Source organism: Protopterus annectens, chromosome 9.part0 (assembly GCF_019279795.1).
Source record: "Protopterus annectens isolate FY-2018-M chromosome 9.part0, PAN1.0, whole genome shotgun sequence".
Taxonomy (NCBI): Eukaryota; Metazoa; Chordata; order Ceratodontiformes; family Protopteridae; genus Protopterus; species Protopterus annectens.
The window spans coordinates 1,313,286,846-1,313,310,341 of NC_056743.1; positions in this window are offsets into that span (position 1 = coordinate 1,313,286,846).

A 23,496-nucleotide genomic window follows, 5' to 3' on the forward strand; every position below is an offset into this window, starting at 1 on the left:
CTAAATAAACCAAGCAATACGACAAGCGTATACGACATACACAGGGCAACCACGACTTAAACAAGTTTCAAAAGGGTATACTTAGTAGCGACAAATTCGTACTACACGATCTGATATATGAACAAATGATTTTATTAGATAGAGAGGGCTTTCACCAAAATGGCTTCTTCAAGCTTTGCAGAACACAAACAGCATAGGTATTCAAATACTGCCACCAAAGCAGCAATTGGTTTGCATCATCAATGACATAATAAAATAAATAAATAAAAATAGAATATTTATTTTATTTTATTTTATTATTTTATTATTACATGCTTGTGGCACTGAGACTTTAAAATCTGAGTTGTGGATGTGTTTGGTCAGCATGATGTCATTGATGATGCAAACCAATTGCTGCTTTGGTGGCAGTATTTGAATACCTATGCTGTTTGTGTTCTACAATGCTTGAAGAAGCCATTTTGGTGAAAGCGCTCGCTATCTAATAAAATCATTTGTTTATATATCAGATCGTGTAGTACGAATTTGTCGCTACTAAGTATACCCTTTTGAAACTTGTTTAAGTCGTGGTTGCCCTGTGTATGTCGTATACGCTTGTCGTATTGCTTGGTTTATTTATTTTATTGGACACAGGAGCATTTACTCTCAGGTTGTGGCTTTTTATTATATAGTGTTATATTCGATTGAAGTTTAGTTTATTTTACACAGATGATTTATATACTGTATACCATCTTCCAGTTGTTATAAAAGCATTGCAATTGCCATTTGTGTTTCAGTGTATAAAAGAGATCTACACCATTTAACTTGTGCATTTGTAAAATAAACACTGTTCATCTCATCATGTGGCTCTGTTCTGCCAAGTGATTGGCTTTTGTTTCCCTAGGGTAAATGACAGTCAGCAACTTGAATTTAATCATGCATGTCCCTTTGTAACTTAAATCATTTCTTTTTAGGTTTCTTATACTTTAATTCAGCTTTGTAAATTTAATTGTTCAGTGGTTAATTTAATATTTGAATATTCTTGTAATTTTTTTCATGTTTTCTTTCATTATTGTCTACGAGTATGTGCAGCCATTTATTTGTACATTAAAGTACTGCTTCACACTACCTTGTAAATATCAAACATAAATCAAAGAAGTTTGATTATATGCAGCTCTTGGAGGGATACCGATTTTCAGCAATTTTCCAACAGCCATAAATTATAGAAAACATTCATTTCACTAACATTAAATATTCTTACTTGTTTAAAAGCTTCATCTCTTTCTTATTCTAGTCTGTTAACAACCATAATCCATACAATGGGTGCTATTATTTTGCCATACAACAGTTCTTTTTATTGAATCCTGTCATCATACAATGACATTCCTGTTATACATGAGCCATGTCATCCAGTATGGTTTAATTTGTATAGATGTATGATATGTAGACTTTACGTCTTCTGTCCCTTATTGAACACAAACCCCCACACAAACTTGTACACGACTATCTTCCCAACCAAACAAAAAGAAAGAAATACAATATTCAACATTCGCTTGAATTATTCTTGTGTGTGAGCTCAGTCAACTAAAAAAATTAAATAATACGATATTAGAGAAAAAAATAAGCCACAAGCCACAAACCATGTGTAATCAATGGGAAAAGCAAGAATAATAAAACAATAATAGCCAGAATAAGTGGTAATCCATTAGTGAAGGAGAATGACAGAATTTTTCCCACATTAAGGGCTGTATCTTCAAACACGTGCGTTAAAGTAAAATGGGACATATTAAATAGAAAAGGTGATCAGTAGGTATGTAAATAAAGACTTCTTATATGACAAAGTTAGTGTATGTATGACATGATTAAGCACAGCACTTTAAAATGGTGGCACTGGCAGGTATGGAGATTGGTACGTAGCTATGAAATGCCTGATTACAATCCTGCTGAAAAGTGTCAGTAAAATACAAAAACATAGTCTGCATAATTTTTTCCTTCATTTCTGCATAATTACGAATTAATTGCAAATATTTCAAGAGCATTTTCATATGAATACCGCATAAGCAGAACAGTATTTATTTTTCCTTTCACAGTCTTTTGCAGCCAAAATGAGAATTTATGTTTATTTATGCAATGAATCCCTTTCCCAGCCATTGTTACCTGCTTCTGGATGCAAATGTTTCAGCATCCCCAGAGTGAGTTTCAAAATGAATTAATCCATATTCTAGATGTTGGTAGCTCAAACCCCCTCCCACCACTAATAGCAAAGACCCAGGTATATCTGTTTAAACTGTTAAAGTAAGTAACCTGGGCTTATTGCCTTTGACTGTGCTCATGGCTCCTAACACTCTTTGTGTGAGTCAGATGTTGCATTAGCCTACCTCAGAGCTCCTAATGCAATATAGTATTTCAGGGTAATATTGATCACCCTAGCTGTCTACACTTCCCCTTCTTACTCACATATCTCTGCTTTACTGAAGCCTCATGCCACCATGTAAGTGCTCCCTTTCATACCCCTCCTCCTGTATGTTTGTAAAATTATACCCTCTTCTCTCTCACTTATATTCCCTGTATATGTGAAACAGTATATCACCAGTAACTCTCTGAGCCACCTATTTCCTTCCTCATCTGTCTGAGTATATCATCTGCTGGTAGGTTTCCCTTGACCCGCACAGTAATTGTGGTTCTCTCTACATGTCCATGACATCAGTTGCTGCTCCTCCTCTCCTTCGTGTCCACTTTGAACATAATGAAATATAGTTAGACCTCAAGCTCCATTTACTGGAGACTATAACCAGACTATCTGGAGTACCTTGTCAGCTGATATACTGTGAAACGATCCACTTATGCTGTGCTGATGAGGTCAATAGGAAAGCCAAAAAAGTGTATGTCCACAGCTGGTGAGATTTGGCTTTATTGGCCTGAATATTTCAATAAAAACTTAAAAAGTACAAAGTCATAGTCATTCAGAAGCCATGTAGCTGAAATACTTGATGACCTTAAGGGGTCATTTGCATATATTCCATGGGCCTCTATAATTGTTAGGGGTTATGGTTGGCATAGTAGTTAAAGATGTTTACCTCAAAGACACAAAGTACAGGGGTGATTCTCACCTTTGTAAGGAAAATTGGATAGACTTAAAATGGCCCACAAAGGCAGCTATCATACTACTTATCTATGAACCTTATAGATGGGAAATACACAACTGGAAATCTCTGAGGCAGATGATTAAACATTGATAACTGGCTGCTATCCTGAACTGAATAGTATGCGGTGCAAAAGGTAGCATACTTGCCTCTGATGGTGGAAGACTAGAAAGCTATGGATTTTATTCCTGCTTCAGGTGATTGGATTACTAACACTGCAGTAAAGGATGGGGGGGTGGGGGTTCTGTACTCCTATGTGTGCCATCCTCCAGATGAGATGCTAACCTGAGGTCCCATCTGCTTGATTTGGTGGTGGATTTATAAGATCTCATGAAAAGATCAAGGTTCCTTTAATTTAGACATCATAAAAAGCACATTATTTGCATAATTACAAAATGTATATATTTACACAACATAAAAACACATTATTTGCATATTTACAAAATTTACATATTTACAGCACACATACACATATTTTTATTTTCTTTTTACTATTTATCATTTTTCTTACTACATCTTCATTGTTATTCTTCCATAATTGATCACACTCCTTCCTCCCCAACCTTAATCTAATTGTTCACAATATATCTGCCAAAATCCATTTTCCATTAAACAAAATTTCATTCATTCCTTCATTCCAAATAACCCATATTACATAAAAAATCTTATCTACTCTTCTCACATATTATTTTGTCTTGTTCTAAAAATAACGTAGCCAGGAATCCAGAAAAGCACGAACAGGACCAATAAAAAATAATAACAAACAAAGAAGCATTTTTAACAATTTATCAACTCCAGCATTTTTAAGCTTTAATTTTTAATTGATTAATTTTTTAATTGATCAATTAATAATTAACTTCAGTGTATATAAAGCCTTGCAGCACTTTGGATGTTCACTTGATAAAGCTCGGCACAGACCGATGTAAAGCGCTTTTGTGTTTTCATTGTTTTTCATGGTTTTGTATTAAAGAATTAGACTTTCTGAGCAGCAGTCTGTCTTGGTTTGGTTTTCCACCTTGGATTTATTTTTTATTGGTCCTGTCCGTGCTTTTCTGGATTCCTGGCTGCTACGTTTCCATGGCTGGAGAAGCTGAATCGTTTAATTCTGCTGAAACTCCTCAGCTATTGAGAGAAAACGGAGATGACATCCCGGTGACTCGTACAGAGTTCAACCAGGTAGTTTTGATGTTAACGCAACTCACCAGTCTCGTAAAAGTAAACAACAGCAGCAGTATCCCTCTACCTGGGAACCAACAACATGCTATTGAAGCTAAGAGGAAATCTCCACCAACTGGTGCAAATGAAACTAACAGTGGTTTACACTCCTTATTTCCGACTAATCCCAGCATACAAAGGGTACCTAATAATGAGCACAGTGAAGGCACGGCTCGTTCGAAGACCAGCAGACCTGAGAAACAGCCCAAGGACTTCAATTTCACCACCTGGGCAGGTCAGCAATTTACATTTAACCAAGGTACTGTGTCCTCTAATAACTACAACACCATAGAGAATGATTTTGGTGAACTAAAAGACAAACTCTACGCCTATAAAAGCAATCAACTCGAGATTGAGTACTTAAGGGAGTGTTAAGTTAATGTGAAACGCATACCGAAGGGTTTGCGTTTTTATAAGTTCCCTAATAATGTTCAACTGGGGACTTTATATTACAAAAAACTGTGTGAAATTTTTGACAGAGCTGGACTGGAGGTTTTAAATGTGATGATTTCAGAGTATGAAGCGAAGGCTGATACTCTTATAAACGAGTTAAATGTTTTAAACAACTCCCTTGTTACTGACAATAATTTTTTAACTGTGAAGTTTGATTACAACAATGTTTTTAACGAAGTCGATCAATTCTGTACAAAAATACTTAACCGAAAGATACATAAGTTAGACAGGGATTTAGCTGAATATAGAGAAGGAACAGCCTACCCCTCTCCTAATAGGACCCGGTGGGAACATAAACAGGACAATCAAAACAACCAAAACAAGGGGTCTGATTTCTATTCTAGAGCTACTCATGAACCCCCCCGTAGGAGTGAGAGGTTAGCTGAGAAAGGTAGAAAGAATTCCCATCAGGATTTTCAGCATCCCCCCGGCAGGACGGGGGCATGGGGACAGAAACAATCCCCTCACATGTGAAGCAACAAACATGGTTAAATGACATCCCCATTGTCCCTGAAATGGCACTCCTACACTATAACTTTTCCAACACTGCAGGCCACAATTGTTCTATAGTTAAAAAAGACAACTTCATTATATACAATTATACTGATTTGCAAATTACAGATTTGACCTTCGACCTATTCACTCGGGGTTTCCAGTTTGTCCCCGCATGCTCCTGTAATATATCCCAAATTTTAGTTGAACTAAAACTCTTTGCTAGAAATTTAAATCTAGCACATTACTTTAAAGGGCAGCCCTATACCAATACAGGGCTCTGTAGAACTAGCACTTTCAACCCACCTGTGCATCCCTTAATTAAACTTTTTGAAGAACTAGTTGAGAAAGACTTTAGAACTTTACATTCCCAAGGAATACAACCACAGTTAGTTAACTTAAATGAATATGAAATCTGGTTTATTAACCATTTGAAAAAACAAAACATTAGGGTCATGAAACCAGACAGCATGTGGGTTGTCCTGATGTATAATTCCAGCTATGACATTTACATCCACGACATGTTACAGGACAGTGAACAATACGAAATTGTATCTAGAAATGAAGTTAACATAGCCTTTTCCAAAATCAAATATATGCTTACTGACCATTTGCTCCAAGGAGCTATAAATGAAAAATTGTTCAACTATCTGCATGTTGAGAAACCCAAAATACCAGTAATTTTCGGGATTCCGAAAATTCACAAAGGCTTGGACCCCTTGAGATTTAGGCCTATTGTTTCTGGGGCAGGAAGCATCACTGAACCTTTAGGTAAATTCATTGGCCATGTTACTAAGCAACTCATCCCACTTTTAGATCACGTCTGCAAAGACTCCTGGGATTTTCTCAGAGACATTCAACCTTCCTTTTTCTCATCTGAACTCCTTATGATAACTATAGACATCAAAGACCTGTTTCCTAGTATACCCCACCCAGCAGGGCTCGAGTGGTTTAACGATTTCTTAACCACTGAAACTAATCTCAACAATAAGGTGACTGGCCTTCTAGTGGAGTTTATGGAAATTTTATTACAGAACAATTTTATATTCTTTAATGGTGAGCTTTTTAGACAAAGGAAAGGAGTGGCCATGGGTGCCTCATGCGCTTCTTTTTATGCCAACACTGTTTTGCACAGATGGGAACGTATGTTCATTTTTTCTTCTACTTGGGTTCAATATTTAACTCATTATAGAAGATACCTAGACGACATCTGTATTTTATGGAATGGGACCCTCAATCAGTTTGAGGATTTTTTTAGTTATATCAATTCCACTACCCCCTTCTTGGTGTTCACTCACAACATTAACAAGCACGAACTTCACTATCTTGACGTGACTTTATATAAAGATTATAACAATTCAACATTCCTTTCTAAACTTTACAGGAAACCTACTTTTTCTAATTCTGTTCTGCATTTTCAAAGTGCACACCCATTTTATCAGAAAAAAGGCATTGTTAAGGGCCAGTTCATTAGAGCCTCTAGGATGTGCAGCTCCACTGTTGATTGTTTGGATGAAATACATTTTTGCAGTCCATGTTTGTAGACAGGGATACCGCCCCTTATCACCTCCTTAGCTAAGGAAGTGATTGATAACAGAGAAACAACATTTCCACCACTTCTTGGTACAGGGCAACCTTCTGTCACAACTAACACAACAGCGATATCTGACACCTTCGGAATAGTTTTATCTATACCTATTCCGGCAACTCCGCTGATATTGAGGAGATCATCAAGAGGCACTGGCCCGGCACTGACCTTTCAATGTAGAATTCAAAGATGCCTCCCACCACACCCTAAATTTGAAGAAAGAGGGACATTAATTTAAAGGAACTATTTGAAAGAAAACCTAATTTCCAGGCTAATAACTCTCTAACACACACTAGGCACTTTCAAATGTGGGTCCTGTAATCAATGCCATGCCATTATTAATGCTCCAACACTTTATATTCCTCCAGGAATTTTAACATCAAATCATATCATCACTACACCTGTGGGAGTAAAGGGGTCGTCTACCCAGGTTTTTGCACCACCTGCTCAAGCTTCTATGTTGGCAAAACTGAGAGGCCATTTAGGAAAAGACTCTACTAACATTTTACGATCTAAGTAAACAAAGGGAGTCTAACGATTCTATAAGCATTCACTCACTTGCCCTGGGATAGATCTTAAATTCATAGTGTTGGAGCAAGTTACCCCGGATGCTAGGAGGTGACTGAGACGACCCCGAATACAAGGAACTTATATGGCAACTTAAACTAGATGCAGGCAGACACCCTGGATTAAATGACAACATCAACATAAACAGTGTCCTCAAGCTAAGAAAGGCTTGATTATGAGAAGCTCATTCATTGCTGATAAAAAATCTTCAAGTGAAATATGATAAATGTTTTATTTTAATTTATTGCTAAATGCACTGCCTACAATTTCTTTCGATTATTTTATATTTCAGTTTTAATATTTACTGTATACATTTATTATAATGCACCAGTTTTAACTTTTAACAAAGAAGCATTTTTAACAATTTATCAACTCCAGCATTTTTAAGATTTAATTTTTTAATTGATTAATTTTTTAATTGATTAATTAATAATTAACTTCAGTGTATATAAAGCCTTGCAGCACTTTGGATGTTCACTTGATAAAGCTCGGCACAGACCGAGCGAAAGCGCTTGTGTTTTCATTGTTTTTCATGGTTTTGCATTAAAGAATTAGACTTTCTGAGCAGCAGTCTGTCTTGGTTTGGTTTTCCACCTTGGATTTATTTTTTATTGTTCTAAAAATATCCATACATAAACATATTTATATCTATATTGTTTATGCAATTAATATTGTCAAAGATTTTTCTTCAAACAAATTTTCCAGAGTTTCACCACTTTTTTTAAATTTCAAACAAACATGGTCTGTTGTCTTTTCTTCCCCACAAAATAAATACACTCTTTCAACTTTCTTTTTATATAGCATATTCCCCATTACTGATAACTAATTTATTACCAGTCTCCATTAAAAATCTTAACATCCCACACCTTTTTCCTGACGTCATTGGCTTTAATCACATTTTCTGGAAAATTTTCCCATTATCATTTTATAACATTATTATACCACATCCTTCTTTCTTTATATCACCAATGTTAGTATTTTTTCTTGATAATTTTTAATTTTATTTACAAATTCTTTTTCTCATCATCTTCCAGAACAAGCTGCATTTATATTTAGGTCAGCTTCATAGATTAGTACTAGGCTATTACCCAGTCTGAGAATCAGACCCTGCACCTTCTGTCTGTAACATAAATAACTTAACCGTTATGCCAATCTCGCACCCTATGCCAACTTTCCACATTCTGACTAGTAATTTCTCACTCATCTCCTTTACGCACTTTAATACTCTAAAGAATCAAAATAAACAACTGGATTTAGTTACCCCATTCCCCCTTCATCTTCACTAAACTACAACATACCTCTTTTCACAGGATTTAATCTTGAACCCCATATGAAAGAAAACACAAAAGCACAATTTTCTTTTCATATTTTTGTGAGGTTAAATAAACATTTGACATATATGCGATTTTTTCATTAATACAAAATTCACCAGATAAACCATTTTCCTTAATGTTAAACTATACATCCTCCACCAAAGACATACATTTTTTTCATTTCTTTTATCAAACCCTCCCATTGTATAACTATATCATTTTTCCCAAATTTTATCTGTAGCAAAGACACCTCATTAATTGAAAAGTACACCCCCCCCCCCGATTTTCACCTCATCACCCAAACCCTGATTTTTATCTTTATTTAAAATCATTCCCATACTCTGTAATCATCCATTCAGACAAACCAGCACGTCCCTCATCCATATTTTGCTCCTAGCAACTACAACTATATGAACTGTTTATGCCAAAACTGCTGGAATGATAACCTCCTTTTGCATTGCATATTAACATCTTTCATTTTATAAGCTATTTCATTCACTTCCACATTAATTACCAGTGTAAACAATATTCCACTCATCCTTGTCTTATATCACACTTCATACATATATTTTACTCAGCCACCCATTCGCTAGCACTCTCAACCTACTATTTTGATATGCTGGCATAAAATCCAACAACCACCGAGGCATCTGCCCATAAAATCTTTTTCAAATGCAAAATAAAGGAAGTGAATCGCGATAGCCAAAATTAATTAAAAGAATTAATAGATTTAATATTAAATCTTTTAATTCATTCTGGCTATCAAGATTCCCTTCCTTTATTTTATATTTGAAAAGGATTTTATTGCATTTGAAAAAGATTTTACGGGCAGATACTTCAGTGGTTATTGGCGTTTTGATCTACTTTACACTAGTTTGGTCTCTCGCTTTTTGTGATATGCTGACATACACCCTCTGCTAATTCTACTACCTATTCCATACATCTCCATAACATCACATACAATATATACTTTCTTGTAATATCCCTTATCGTTCTTTCCATTCTTCTCTGTTTTATTTTCACAAAAAATGATAATCTGTGTTATTTAGTATGATGGGTCTCCAGATGTTTATTTCATTCTTCTCATCTGTCTATCATATAACTTTTAATGCCCCACTAAGTCTTCATAAACAAACCCTTCCTTCAAACATTCATTCAGTACATTTACAAAATACTGTCTTTGCCATTCTACTAATTTCTTGTATATTTCCATATCCTATACCATCTGGGCCTGATATTGAATAAACATTTACTTTCCTAAATGCTTCATCCACTTCACAAATAATTTCTTTTGCATTATTTCTCTAACTCATTTTGGAAATAATTTTTTTACTTTCCATTCCCTTCTTTTCCTTCTTTGAACTCTTAAATGTATTTCCTACATGCTGTCCTACAATATTCAGAATTTACTTTTGGGTTCATTTTTCTTCTCCTTTTACATTGTTTAATTTCCTTCATTATACTAATATGCTGCATTAAGGTTTAACCCAAATATGCAGACACCTACCCTCTTCTCCTCTGTAACTAATATTTCTGTCTGAACAGTAAAGCAGTAATGTTTTCTGCACTTCTTTTATTTATTTATTTTTCCATATCATAGGTACATAGGTTCATAGGTAGGTACTAGGCTATCGGCTCAAAGGCTTAAGTAAGTCTAGCCAACAAGGTTCCCTGGTTTACGCCACCCAAGAAACTTAATTTCCAGTACCCCTGTCGAGCAGAGCCACAGAAGTGATCCCTTGGATGTATTTCCTATTTCCCATCCACTCATCAAGAGTTTTCTTGAAGAGTACTGACAAGGAACTTTGCTTGACATAGATGGGTAGCATGTTCCAGAGTATGGGAAGTCTCTGAGACAGGAATCTATCCCTCCAGCATGTCCTGTTTATTGTGGTGACAAGGTTTAGGTCCCTAGAGCATGTAGCTTGGAGGGATTCGGATTTATTTAGGTGTAGCATGTTCAACAGCTCTGGGTTTAACATAGCTTTATATGTTAGGCAGAGATCTCCTCGGAGTAGGCGATATGCTACAGAGTAAAGCTGGACTTTTATGAGACGGTCAGTATAGGGCATCTGTTTGACGCCAGTAGTCCTCTTTGTGAGGTACTTCTGTGGCCTTTCCAGCTGCTGCAGATGTCTTGTGAAGTACATTCCAAAAGGGGTATTGTACTCTATAATGAGTCTAATGAGTGCCAAGTAGAGGGGAACAATTACCTCTTTTTTCCTGGATGAGAACCCTTTTGTGATGAGGTGTGCCACATAGAAGGATTTCCTGATTACTGTGGCGATGTGATTGTCAAAGGAGAAACTACTGTCCACCTGGGTCCCAAGGTTTCTTATCACACATTCGGCATTAATTAGACTGCCATTTATGTGGTAGTTCATGGATACAGAGTTTTTACCAAAGGAGATGACAATGCACATTTTGGCATTGAGCTTGAGGCCATGCCTCTGACACCAGGCATCTGTCTCAGTGAGGCCCTTCTGTAGGATGTCCACATCATTTGGGGACTCAACTATGGCTCCTAGTTTGCAGTCATCTGTGAACTTCATGAGCCAGAGGCCTTCTGTGTTAGCCTGTACTTCAGAGAAGTAGATAGCAAACAGGAGAGGACCCACGACTGAACCCTGTGGTACTCCACTTGTCATTGGTTTGAAGTCATATTTAGAGTCTGCAACTTTTACAGTGTGGGTTCTGTCAGTGAGCCAGATGGCAACCCATCTTGTGATGTAGGGATTTATACCTAGTTTAGTGAGTTTAGCTATAATTCCAGAATGGGGGATGGTGTTGAAAGCTTTGGCAAGGTCAAGATAGGCTGTGTGAACCACCTTACCCTCATCTACGGCTTTGGTGACTGCCTCAAAGATGTCGATCAGGTTCAGAAGGCATGATCTGCCTTTCACAAACCTGAACTGGGTGGGGTCCGGAGTTTGGAGGTTACCAATGTCTTTGTTGAGTTCCATGATGATATGTTCCATGGCCTTGCAGACCAGGCTCGTCAGGCTAATAGGGCGATAGTTCCCAGGATCAGTGGTGGCTCCCACTTTGTGGAGTGGGATAACTGTTGCTGTGTGCCATTCAGTGGGCACTAAGCCTGATGTGAGACTATGATTGAACATGGTGCTTTGGTGGGGAGCCAGTTTATTCTGAAGTTCATGTAAAACACAGCCTGGGATGTTGTCTGGTCCCACGGATGCTATGTTTTTGGTTTTAAAGAGTACAACGTTTACCTGCATAGATGTGATTACAGGGACTCTGCATTCTTCCTGTATAGATATGGGCCCTTTAGGGGGTGAGAGGGGGGTAAAGTTAGCACTGAACCTATCTGCCAGGATGTTAGCAATATCAGTTGGTTCTGTAATTTTTGTGCCGTTGTGCTGTAACTCAGAGCAGATCTGGGTGTTGCCATTGAGATTCTTGACATAGCTATAGAATGCTTTGTGGTTGCCCTTAGAATCAGTGGCTATTTTGTTTTCATAGCTAGCTTTGGAGGATCTTATAAGGGATCTCATCTTCTTATTGAGGCTGACCAGGGAGCTCTTCCACTCATGGGATTTTACTCTCTTTTGCAACAGTTTCTTCCTTCTGTTGTAGAGTTTGTTTATGGCAGGGGACCACCTGATTGGCTTCCTTTTTTTGGAGGATAGCATCTTGGTTCTTTTTGGGCATGAGCTATGCACTTGTGTAAGTGCTTATAGAGTGCATTTGTGTAGGATTCAGCAGTCGTAACTCTATTGTCCATCTGCATGGGTGTCATGATGTTTGCAACTTCTGTCTTAAGAAGCATGAAGTTGGCTTTGGAGATTTTTTTACTGTGGTTTCCTTAATGGTGGATGGGGGTGCAATGCGATTATCTAGGGTGATTAGCTTATGGTCTGATCTGACCAACGAGGAGTTGACTTCAGGTGTGGAACACCGGTCACTTATGTTGGTAATGACTAGGTCTAGGATATTGTTGCCCCTGGTGGGGGTGTGGATAAGTTGATCCAGGGCATTGGAATTTATGAATTCCAGAAAGCGTTGAGCAAAGGAGTTGGTACATGAGTAGTTTTCCCAGTTAATGGTGGGGTAGTTGAAATCGTCCATCATTAGGGTGTTTGGTTGAACCCTAATATTTTCCAGTATATCAAGAAAAGAGGAGTGGGAATCCTTGGGCATGGTGGGGATCTGTAGCAAGCTACAATTTGGATTGCAATTTAGGCCAGAGTGATAACCTCAGATGCATTATGCTGCACAACTAGCCTGGAAATGTGGATATCCTTAATGAATATGGACACACCTCTGCCTTTGGTGTTCTGGTCCAGGTTAGATGGCTGAAAAGTGTGGTATGAGTTATAGCCTGGTAATGCAGGGGTGCTGTCTAGAGCCTTGAACCAATTCTCAGTCACTGCACAGATATCGATGTTCTCCAATTTAAGGAGTGCATCGAGTGAGTGCATTTTGAGATTTAGACTTCTAGCATTGAGTAGCATTACCCTCAGTTTTTGCTTGCCTGTTCTTGTTATGGTGGTGAATTTGTCATTTGAACCTTGCCTAAAACAAGACACTATAGGGATGGCAAGACCCTTAGCCAGTATCTGGAATCCCAGGGATGACAGGTGCAGGCCATCTCTGGCAAAGCATCGTGGTCTGTCGACCATGTCGTCCCAGGCAGACAGATACTGGATCCCCTTAAAATGACACCAGAAGCTTAGCCAATTGTTGAAGTCAATCATTTTGTCTTTGTACTGCGGTATCATTCTGGGCGATGACAGGATGCTACCTCAGGACCCTGCCTGGTCTACATGATCGGAGAGTTCTTCCATGTCTCTTTTCATGTAGTCCAGGGAGGTATGTCTCAGGTCATTCACACCACCCATGGACAATGACAGAGTCATATTTGTACTTGTTGTGGAGTGACCTGAGTGTGTGGGTTATGTGGTGGATCCTGGCACCCAACAGGCAGCTGACAGTAACCTTCTCCTTGTTTAGCCTGGTGAGTGGGACATCAGTGTGCCTGACTATAGAGTCACCTATGAATATTGTGTTGGATACGTTGTTTTGTGTTATGGGCTGTGGTTTATTGGCACACTGAGTCTGTGGGCTATGCGTCAATTGGGTTGTGCTGGGGGGTGGAGGTTGCTTGCATTTCTGCTTTGGAGGTCTCTGTTGCTTGAGCAGATTACTCATAATACTCTCTTGTATTATTCTCAAAATTCTCTAATAATTTCTATGCATTTTCCATGCTTCACTTTCTCTTCCTTTCTTATATTATCCTGCCATTGAAAAAAAAAGCACTTTGTTTTCTTCTTTTTAAATTCAATCCATTATTCAGACCAGTTTTTATAAAAGATCTTCATGGTTATAGTATCCTTCCATAAATGCATTACTTTCCACTCATCAATTTCATCCCATAATCTCTCATTTATTCTTTTTATTCACTTTCTTATTTTAATACACTCCCTTTCTTACATCACCTCCGTCTGTACTTCTAACAACATGCCACAACTGTATCACCATCTGCCACACCCTAACCTTATGATAATGCAGAGGACTGGATTCTGTAAAGTTTGCAAAAGCAATTCATGGACAGGGCAGCACACCGAAGGAAGATTTCAGTCCACCAGCTGCAGATGTGCTTTCAGATAAAATGCTGAAGGCAATCCAATTACTTAAAGCTATTCAGCAGAGGATAATTATGAGTTTTTGAAATGCAGATCTGATTCCAAAATGCATTGTGTGCACACAACATAACTTAAATGCAACAAACTGCCATACCTACTCTCTGTCAGAAATGTTCAAAAAATGCTTTATGGACCCAAAGAATTTAAGTTAGTACTACAGATTTTGCCAAATTCCATAGCAAAATAAAAAAAAGGCATGAACATGCAACCTGCTGTTAAAGAACTGCAACAGGCTACAGTGATGCAAGCCATAAATGAGGCTGTGGCAGTGTCCTCAAGAAGGCAGCCAGCTAAAGTCAGAGCAAGGCTGCAACTAAACCAGTTGTCAGACCAGCAAATAACTGACAGGTACCAGCAAGCCCGACAACTTGTACAGGCTGCCTGCAACATGTGTGTCCCACACATGTCTGTACAGACCCTGCGAGGAAACCCCATCTCCCTCAAAACCAAACTGTATCTCACTCTGGGTGTACTTGCATCTGGGACATTCCAGAGACACATGGGGGATTCTGTGGGACTGTCACAGACAGCTGTTAACTGTATCCTGGCAAAATTCCTGAAAGCAATGTGCAGCAAGGTCGATGACTACATATACTTTCCATCCACCCCCATGGAGTGGAGAACTTTAATGCACCAATTCTATAACATTGCAAACTTTCCCCATGTACTCAGTGCAATAGATTACACAGACATACCTATCAAGACACCAGTACATCCTGAAGCAGACTGATTCATAAACAGAAAGGGCTGTCCATCCATCAGCTGTCAGGTTCTGTGTGCAGCAGGTGGCAATGTAATAGATATCATGGCAACGCACCCTTGGAAGTGTCCATGATGCTGCCATATGGAGAGAAAGTGGACTGAGGGTCACTTTCCAGCAAGGTAAAATACCTGAGGGACTACTACTGTGTAAGTACAGGAGCACAGCTAGGATGTAAGCCAAGGATACCCCTCACAACAATATCCGTTTTGAGCAAATGTGTTTTCATTCCCCACAACAGGTGACTGTGGTTATCCACTTGAGCTGTGGCTAATGACCACATACAGAGAACCATTCAACCCTGCACAGGAGACCATAACAGAGTACATGCAACATCAGAAACAGTATACAGCATGTGTTTTTTGTTCTGAAAACTAGTTTCAGATGTTTGCACTTATCTGGGGGTGCAATGCAATACACCCCTGAAAAGGCAACACAGATGATAATGTGTGTTATGCCACTCCATATTCTAACTAGAGCACATGGTGGTCTTCCAGCTGCAGGTGTGGGTGAACTACCTCAAGAACTCCAGATGTCTAAAGAGGACATGCCACAGGTATTAGAGGAGGAGCAGGAGGATGTTGAGGACAGTAGACACAGGCTTAGGCAATGCAGGATGTAACCACAGGTGCAATATGGCAGCATCTGACCTTAAACTCTGAGTCATGAAAAGCCACATGTACATGAGTACACAGATTAAACATTAATGATCAGGCGTTGCCCCACCACAGCAGCACAGATTGCATCTAATGGCAAATACCCAGAACATGTACACACTGAACATCAGACATAACACTATCATCATAATATATCACAATGTGAACATATGCAAATGTGTTATAACGGAGATAATTAGCTCAGGGCACAACTGACGCAGGTATGCATACACACTCACATTGTTGTATCACTGTATGGAGAACAAGAATCAGTGCTATACATTCTTATCCCTATAATATAATAACATGAAAAAAACAAACAACACAAAACATAATGCAGAAAGTTTAATAGCTGCAGAAAAATATATGCCATCAGCAACGGTCTCAACTGGGGTCTGCCATTCAATAGCCTCACCTTGTTCAGCATTCAATATTGCATCATCTCATTCAATACTGCATCATCCCATTAAATATTGCATCATACTCTAAATAGCTAGACAAGCTGACTTCCACATCGAAGCATACAACTACATCAACATCACTTTCAACATCCTGGATGGTCTCTCCTAACACTTCATAGTCATGTGAGCCAGGGGCCATAATACCATGGTGAGGCACATCTGAAACCACATCATGGTCGCTGGATGGGCTGGTGGATGATACATATGTTTGATGTGCTACAACATAGAAAGACACAGATCAGGACAATGTACCAACATCACCTGATGGATAACATCAAAGGCATATGGCATATATATCTCACTGCAATGTTACAAATAATAATAATGACTTTGCATGAGGTCGACAGAATCCATATAAATGGAGTCTAAATTAGGTTACAAGGCCAACATACTTCACACATGAAAAGAATAAAAATGCACACACACACATCTGACAATCCCTCATGTGAAGATGTTGCTGTTGAAAAGGTTAGAACTTCAACTATAGTAGGGAAAAAAGACAGCATTATTGATCACATCACTGAGATGAACACAGTAAAACATTCAGAAGGTGTGACATATACATACTATCCATATGTGCACTTGTGAGGTTTTTGCGCTAGTATACAGCTCAGCAAGCTCCTGCCTGGTGCCCTGCAGAGTTCTACAGCAGCAGAGAGACAAAAGAGAGACTTTGGAATGATTCAGTATAATTTTTCTGCATTTTCTAAATGCCTTTAGCTAATTCCACCTAAAATGCTGATTTTCTAGAGTTTCTGTGATTTAAAAAGGTTGTTTCAGCTACAGATTGTACTTATTTTACTGTGTGCACTTTAACAAAGTTGTTTTTGTGTTTAAATTACCTGTTTAACTGTTGTAGGCTACACACTCAAGTGTGATAGCCATTTCTGTGCATTTAAAGTGTTTTTTTTTATTGTATCTGCTTTATTTTCTGAAAAAAACAAAAAAAACAAAAAATATACTTGTTTTCCCGCCATTCTAAGCTAGTATAGACCAATTTTCAGGTTAGTGCTGAATTGAGGGCTGTGGTACAAGTTTCTGTGTTTGCCCATACCTTACTAGGATAGAAGGAAATTTCTCTGTTCACTGTGGGAGAGGGAGCTTTGAGCAGCCTATCTGTCTCTGGAGAAGTGTTTTCAGCCCTGAAATTAGTCATTTATTGGCCATTCTGGGCTAATTTCTGACTCTTTCATTTCCCTGCTATAAAACCCACATTTGCGAGGTTTTTGCTCTAGTATACAGCTCAGCAAGCTCCTGCCTGGTGCCCTGTAGAGTTCTACAGCAGCAGAGAGACAAAAGAGAGACTATGGAGTGATTAAGTATCATTTTTCTGCATTTTCTTGCTGCCTTTAGATAATTCAGCCTAAAATGCCGATTTTCTAGAGTTTCTGTGATTTAAAAAGCTTGTTTCAGCTACATATTGTACTTATTTTACTGCCTGCACTTTAACAAAGTCATTTTTGTATCTAAATTACCTGTTTAACTGTTGTAGCCGACACACTCAAGTGTGATAGCCATTTCTCTGCATTTAAAGTGTTTTTTTTTTATTGTATCTGCTTCATTTTCTGAAAAAAATATATACTTGTTTTCCCGCCTTTCTAAGCTAGTATAGTCCAGTTTTCAGGTTAGTGCTGAATTCAGGGCTGTGTTACAAGTTTCTTTGTCTGCCCATACATTACTTGGATAGAAGGAAGTTTCTCTGTTCACTATGAGAGAGGGAGCTTTGAGCACTCTATCTGTCCCTGGAGGAGTGGTTTCAGCCTAGAAATTAGTAGTTTATTGGCCATTTTGATCAAATTTCTATCTCTTTCATTTCCCTGCTATAAAACCTGCATTTGGGTGGTTTTGCGCACCAGACAGCACCAGTTAGCTTGGGTATAACTATTCCCGGCTCCACAAAGTCTACTGTTCAATTTTTTCCTTAGAACTAGACAAAAGTTCAACTTAAGCACTCAAACCATTCACTTTTCATCCCGGCACTTGCTCAAAACTAATAGCAAGCACTAATAAACCTTAGCACTAGATGCCCTTGTACTGTAGAGAAGGACAAGGCTCTCTATTTGACATTACCAGCCAATCAGTAAAACAGTTCACTGTACCTATCCAGGCATGTCCAAAGGGGAGTTTCAGGTGTACTCTCCGGTCCAATTGGTGAATCTGGGCATTTTGAGATAATGTTACAATTGCCTCATGTACACAGACAACCCTCTCATCCTTCCACCAAACACTAATACATGTGAGAGATGCAATTATACAGCCAAACTGGTGGTTAAGCTCTCTCAACCCAAGACTGGACCAGGCAGTCAAGAGGAGAAGGTAATTACTTGCATCACACCACCAGTCTCACACAGACCTATGAAACCAGCACTGGCAAAAAAAAAACATAAATACACAAAAACATACTCGAAGGCTCTAAATAAAAATCTGCAAAAGCAACAGAGACCTCCATAGCAGACATCCAAGCAACCTCCACCCCCCAACACAAACCATGAAACACATACATCACAAAACCAGTGTACCATGCAATCACAGTCCTTATGGCAAAATAACATACCCAACACACTAGTAATAGGTGACTCTATAGTCAGGCACACTGACATCCCACTCACTAGGCTGAACAAGGAGAAAGTTACTGTTAGCTGCCTGTCAGGTGCCATTATCCACCACATAACACAAGCACTCAGGTTACTCCAGAACAAGTACAAATATGACTCTGCCATTGTCCATGTTGGTGTGAATGACCTGAGCCGTACTTCCCTGGACTACATGAAAAGAGACATGGAGGAGCTCTCTGATCACGTAGCCCAGGCCGGTATGACCCTGACCCTAAGTAGCATCCTGCCCTCACCAAGAATGATACCACGGTATAAAGAAAAAAATGATCAATTTCAACAATTGGCTAAGCTTCTGGTGTCATTCCAAGGAGATCCAGTGTCTGTCAGCCTGGGATGACATGCTCGACAAGCCACGCTGCTTCACTAGAGATGGCTTGCACCTGTCACCCTTAGGCTTTCGAATACTGGCCAAGGCTCTTGCCATACCCATAGTGCCTTTTTTAGGCAAGGCTTAAAAGACAAACCCACCGCCGTAATTAGCACAAGTAACAAAAAACTGGGGGTAATGCTACTCAATACCAGAAGTCTAAACCTCAAAATGCATGCACTGGAGGCACTCCTCAGTATGGAGAAAATCGATATATGTGCAGTAACAGAAACCTGGTTTAAGGCTCCAGAGAGCACCGAAGCACTACCAGGCTACAACTCATACCATACATTTCAGCCACAAAACCCGGACCGAAATACAAAAGGCTGGGGAGTATCCATATTCATCAAGGATACCCACACCTCCAGGTTAGTGGCACAGCACGATGCTTCAGATATCATCCATGTGCAACTAACAATGGGCAAAACTGCTATTCAAATTATACCTTACTACAGATCACCCACCATGTGCCAGGACCCCCACTCTGCATTCCTGGAAACACTGGGAAATATAAAGGTCCTACAAATTCGAAATGCTGTAGCAAAAATCCAATAGGACACAAACGTTGAGGAAAAAATATACCTTTATAAACAGCAATGCTTTCGAGTTACACACCCTTTCTCAATACTAATACAGGTTTCATTAAAACATTCCATTTAAATAGGAGTCAATGTTAATCACATGACATGCAGCCCAAAAAAATCATGTGACAATTACAAAACTTTAAAATTTCATACAACTAATAAAACATAATATTTTACATATATATAATAAATTCTACAATAAATTCACAACCTACAAACTCACATATAACATTTAACATAACTTAGTACGTTGTATTTTAACTAAAATAGGTTTTAATGTGACAGCAGAATTCAAGCCAGGTAAACAATCAGCTAATAGCCTTAATATCCACTCATACTCTTTTACTTCTAAAAGATAATTAATGTCACCTCCCCATCTGATATATGTACCATGTCAATAACCCTGAACTTAAATTTATGTTCATTATTATGAGTACTTATGTGTTTATATAAAGCATTCCTTTCGTTAGCCCTTCTTATCTGAGATTTATGCTGAATAATGAGTTCTTTTAACTTCCTGGTTGTTTTTCCTATATAAAATGATGAGCATACAGTACAGGTTGCTAAATAAACAACATTGTTACTAATGCAAGTTGCTACCACAGTAAACCTGTAAGTCTTATGTGTCATGGGGTGAACAAATATGTTACTAACACTACTGCCTGTGATATCACTGCAACAGCTAAAGTTCATACAGCTAAACGTACCATATTAAAAAGAGCCTTGTTGAACATTTTTCTCATCTTTAAAATCTTTATATCATAATCTGCTCTTTAATGTTTTTATATTCCTGTAAGAAAAATACGGTCTACTACTTAAAACAGCCCTAATGTCCGCAGATGCCATTAAGACTACCCAGTATTTTTGAATAATACGTTTAACTAAATATGTCATGGTGTTGTAAGTTGTCACATACCTGATTCTATCTTCCTTCAATAGATTCTTATTAGAGTCGGATACCAATTCATCTAATGACAAAAAGATCGGTTTCAATTTTGTCTGTCTATCAGCTATAATATTAGCTTTAATAGGCAGTATTGATTCAAGATCATAACCGCTACTTACAAACTCATCTAACGTTTCATTTAACTGAGAAAGGAAACATGAATCATCAGTGTTTAATCTGCTGATTCTACTAAACTGCATCTTCACAACACCTTAAAATACATGTGGGGCGTGCATACTGGTGTTATGTATATACTTGCCCGCATGGACCTCTTTTTTATACACTGTAGTATTAATCGAACCTTCTTTCAACACAACCTTGAGATCTAAAAAGGTTATGGAATTATCTGAATATTCCATTATGAATTTTAAAAATTCAGAAGTACTATTCAAAAATTGTATATATTCAATTAGTTCTACAGGAGAGCCTTTCCAAATTAAAAAGCAGTCATCTACAAACCGTTGATAAAAGCAAACATTCTTATTCAAAAAATTAGTGCTATCATGAATATATGTCTTCCCACTGAAATAAAACTAAATTTGCATAAGTGTTAGCTACCTGTGTGCCCATTGCTACACTGGTAAGTTGCAAATAAAATTGTTTGTTAAACAAAAAAACATTATTAGTTAATACTATGTCAAATAGAGAGCAAATTATCTATATTTTCCTTGCTGACAACGAAGATTGCATAGTCAAAAATTCATGAATAGAATTAAATCCGTACTCATTGGGTATAACCGGAAATAAAAATGAAATATCCAAAGTCACAAACAAGAATTCCTCTCTATGCATAATATCAGTATTTAAACTATTAAACCAATGTCTTAGTTTAATAATAAATTCTGTAGTGTCTTTTAACACAGTGTTACATTGCGCTAAAAAAGGGTGCAACTGTTTCTGCAGGTAAACCGAAATAGGCTCAGTGAGCCAACCATTACCAGAAACAATAGGTCGCATTGGGGGGTCCCTAAGTGATTTATGGATCTTCGGTATACCATATAATTGTGGTACGGTAGGACAGGGAACAGTAAAAAAATAAAACAAATCTAAATCAATATCACCTCTAAGTTGTAAATCATATACCATCGTATTAACAGAACTAATACATTTCTTAACATCAACAGGTGAAATAGCTTTAAAGGCATGGGCATCTTCTAGTAAAACAGACACAGATGAAAAATATTTAACTCTATCCATAATTACAAACAGCAGCAATTGCTGGTGTAAAACGGCCCAGTTCCAATTCTGAAAACGGTATGCACCAACGGATTATTCACAGGTTACAAAAAGTATTGTGAAAGGAGACCCTTCACTAAATCCACTCTTCGAAAACCAAAACTTTCAGAAAAGAAAATCACCACGCTAGTATTAGCAATGTGGAGCAACAAATCCTTTTAATAACAGTGAGCGCTTTCGCCATGTGGCTTCTTCAGACTGCATAACAATAATAAAGTTCAAACAACTATCTTTATAACATTACCCACCCTCCCATTGGTTGAGAAAATCATTACACAGAGGCAAATGAAAACAATCCATCACATGCAAAACGCATTCTAAACAATGCGAACTGCTTCGTTACACACTAAGAAATGTTTGCTAAAAGACTAAAATGCACTCTGCTTCAAATACAATAGTAGACATAAATGAAAAAAAACAAAAATAGAACTTTCCTAAAAAACATTTCTTTTAAAAAGATCCTTAAAAAAGGAACAGCAGAATCACAGGCACACATTGTCCTAAAACAATTCCATCTAAAAGACATATATACATTTCGTTGTGCTAAGCTAAAACGCTTAACAGGTGGACAAACATTGGGCTTGCACTTACCGATATAAACATATCGATCAGCACCATTCAAATAATACATCCAAAAACGTTCCTTTTCACACTACATCACCAGCATGCTACACCATCTTGGGACAAAGCTGCAGTGCTCATAAATGTGTCGTCATCATTCACTTAAAGGGGACGACAACAAAAAAGCATATGTTTGATTCTCTCCGTAAATAAATATAGTGGATGATTCCACAACTGACACAAAATACAGAGCATATATTAAAGGTACACTTTGACTACTGAAAAACACCTAATGAAGCAAGCCAAAACAGAAAATAAAAAGCTAACATACTCGAAATAAACGTGTAACTTGGACATTACAGGCTAAACCATCGCCTATACCTACTAGAATCTTATACATAGATCCTGGGCATGTCCTGTAAAAAACGGACATGTCAAAGTGGTGTCGATCGCCTTGAAACCCTAAAAACCTAAACTATCAAGGCGATCAGTCCGTAGAATCAATATTATCCGAAGGACAATACGCTCAAGCGCTCATAAAGCTAGGCGTAACCTCGGATCTACTCATAAACAAAACGCAAAAATGTCTCTCCAGGTGAATACACAGCCTAAACCTCAAGTAATCCATAAACCAGAGATAAAAGAGACAAAGGGAGTGAAAAATAATAAAAGAATAAAGGAAAAGAAGTGAAAATAGAAAAATGTTAATATTATTAATAAAGTAAAAATAAAAATAATAATAATAGTCATAATAAACAATGATAGTAAACAGGGTATGCATAGTAGCCAATGAAGAAAGGGAGAACCATGTAACCATTCCTCATATAATTACATAAATACATAAATTTAGACAAAATGTCTATATGTGTGTTATGAATATTCACCTCTTACATATATTTA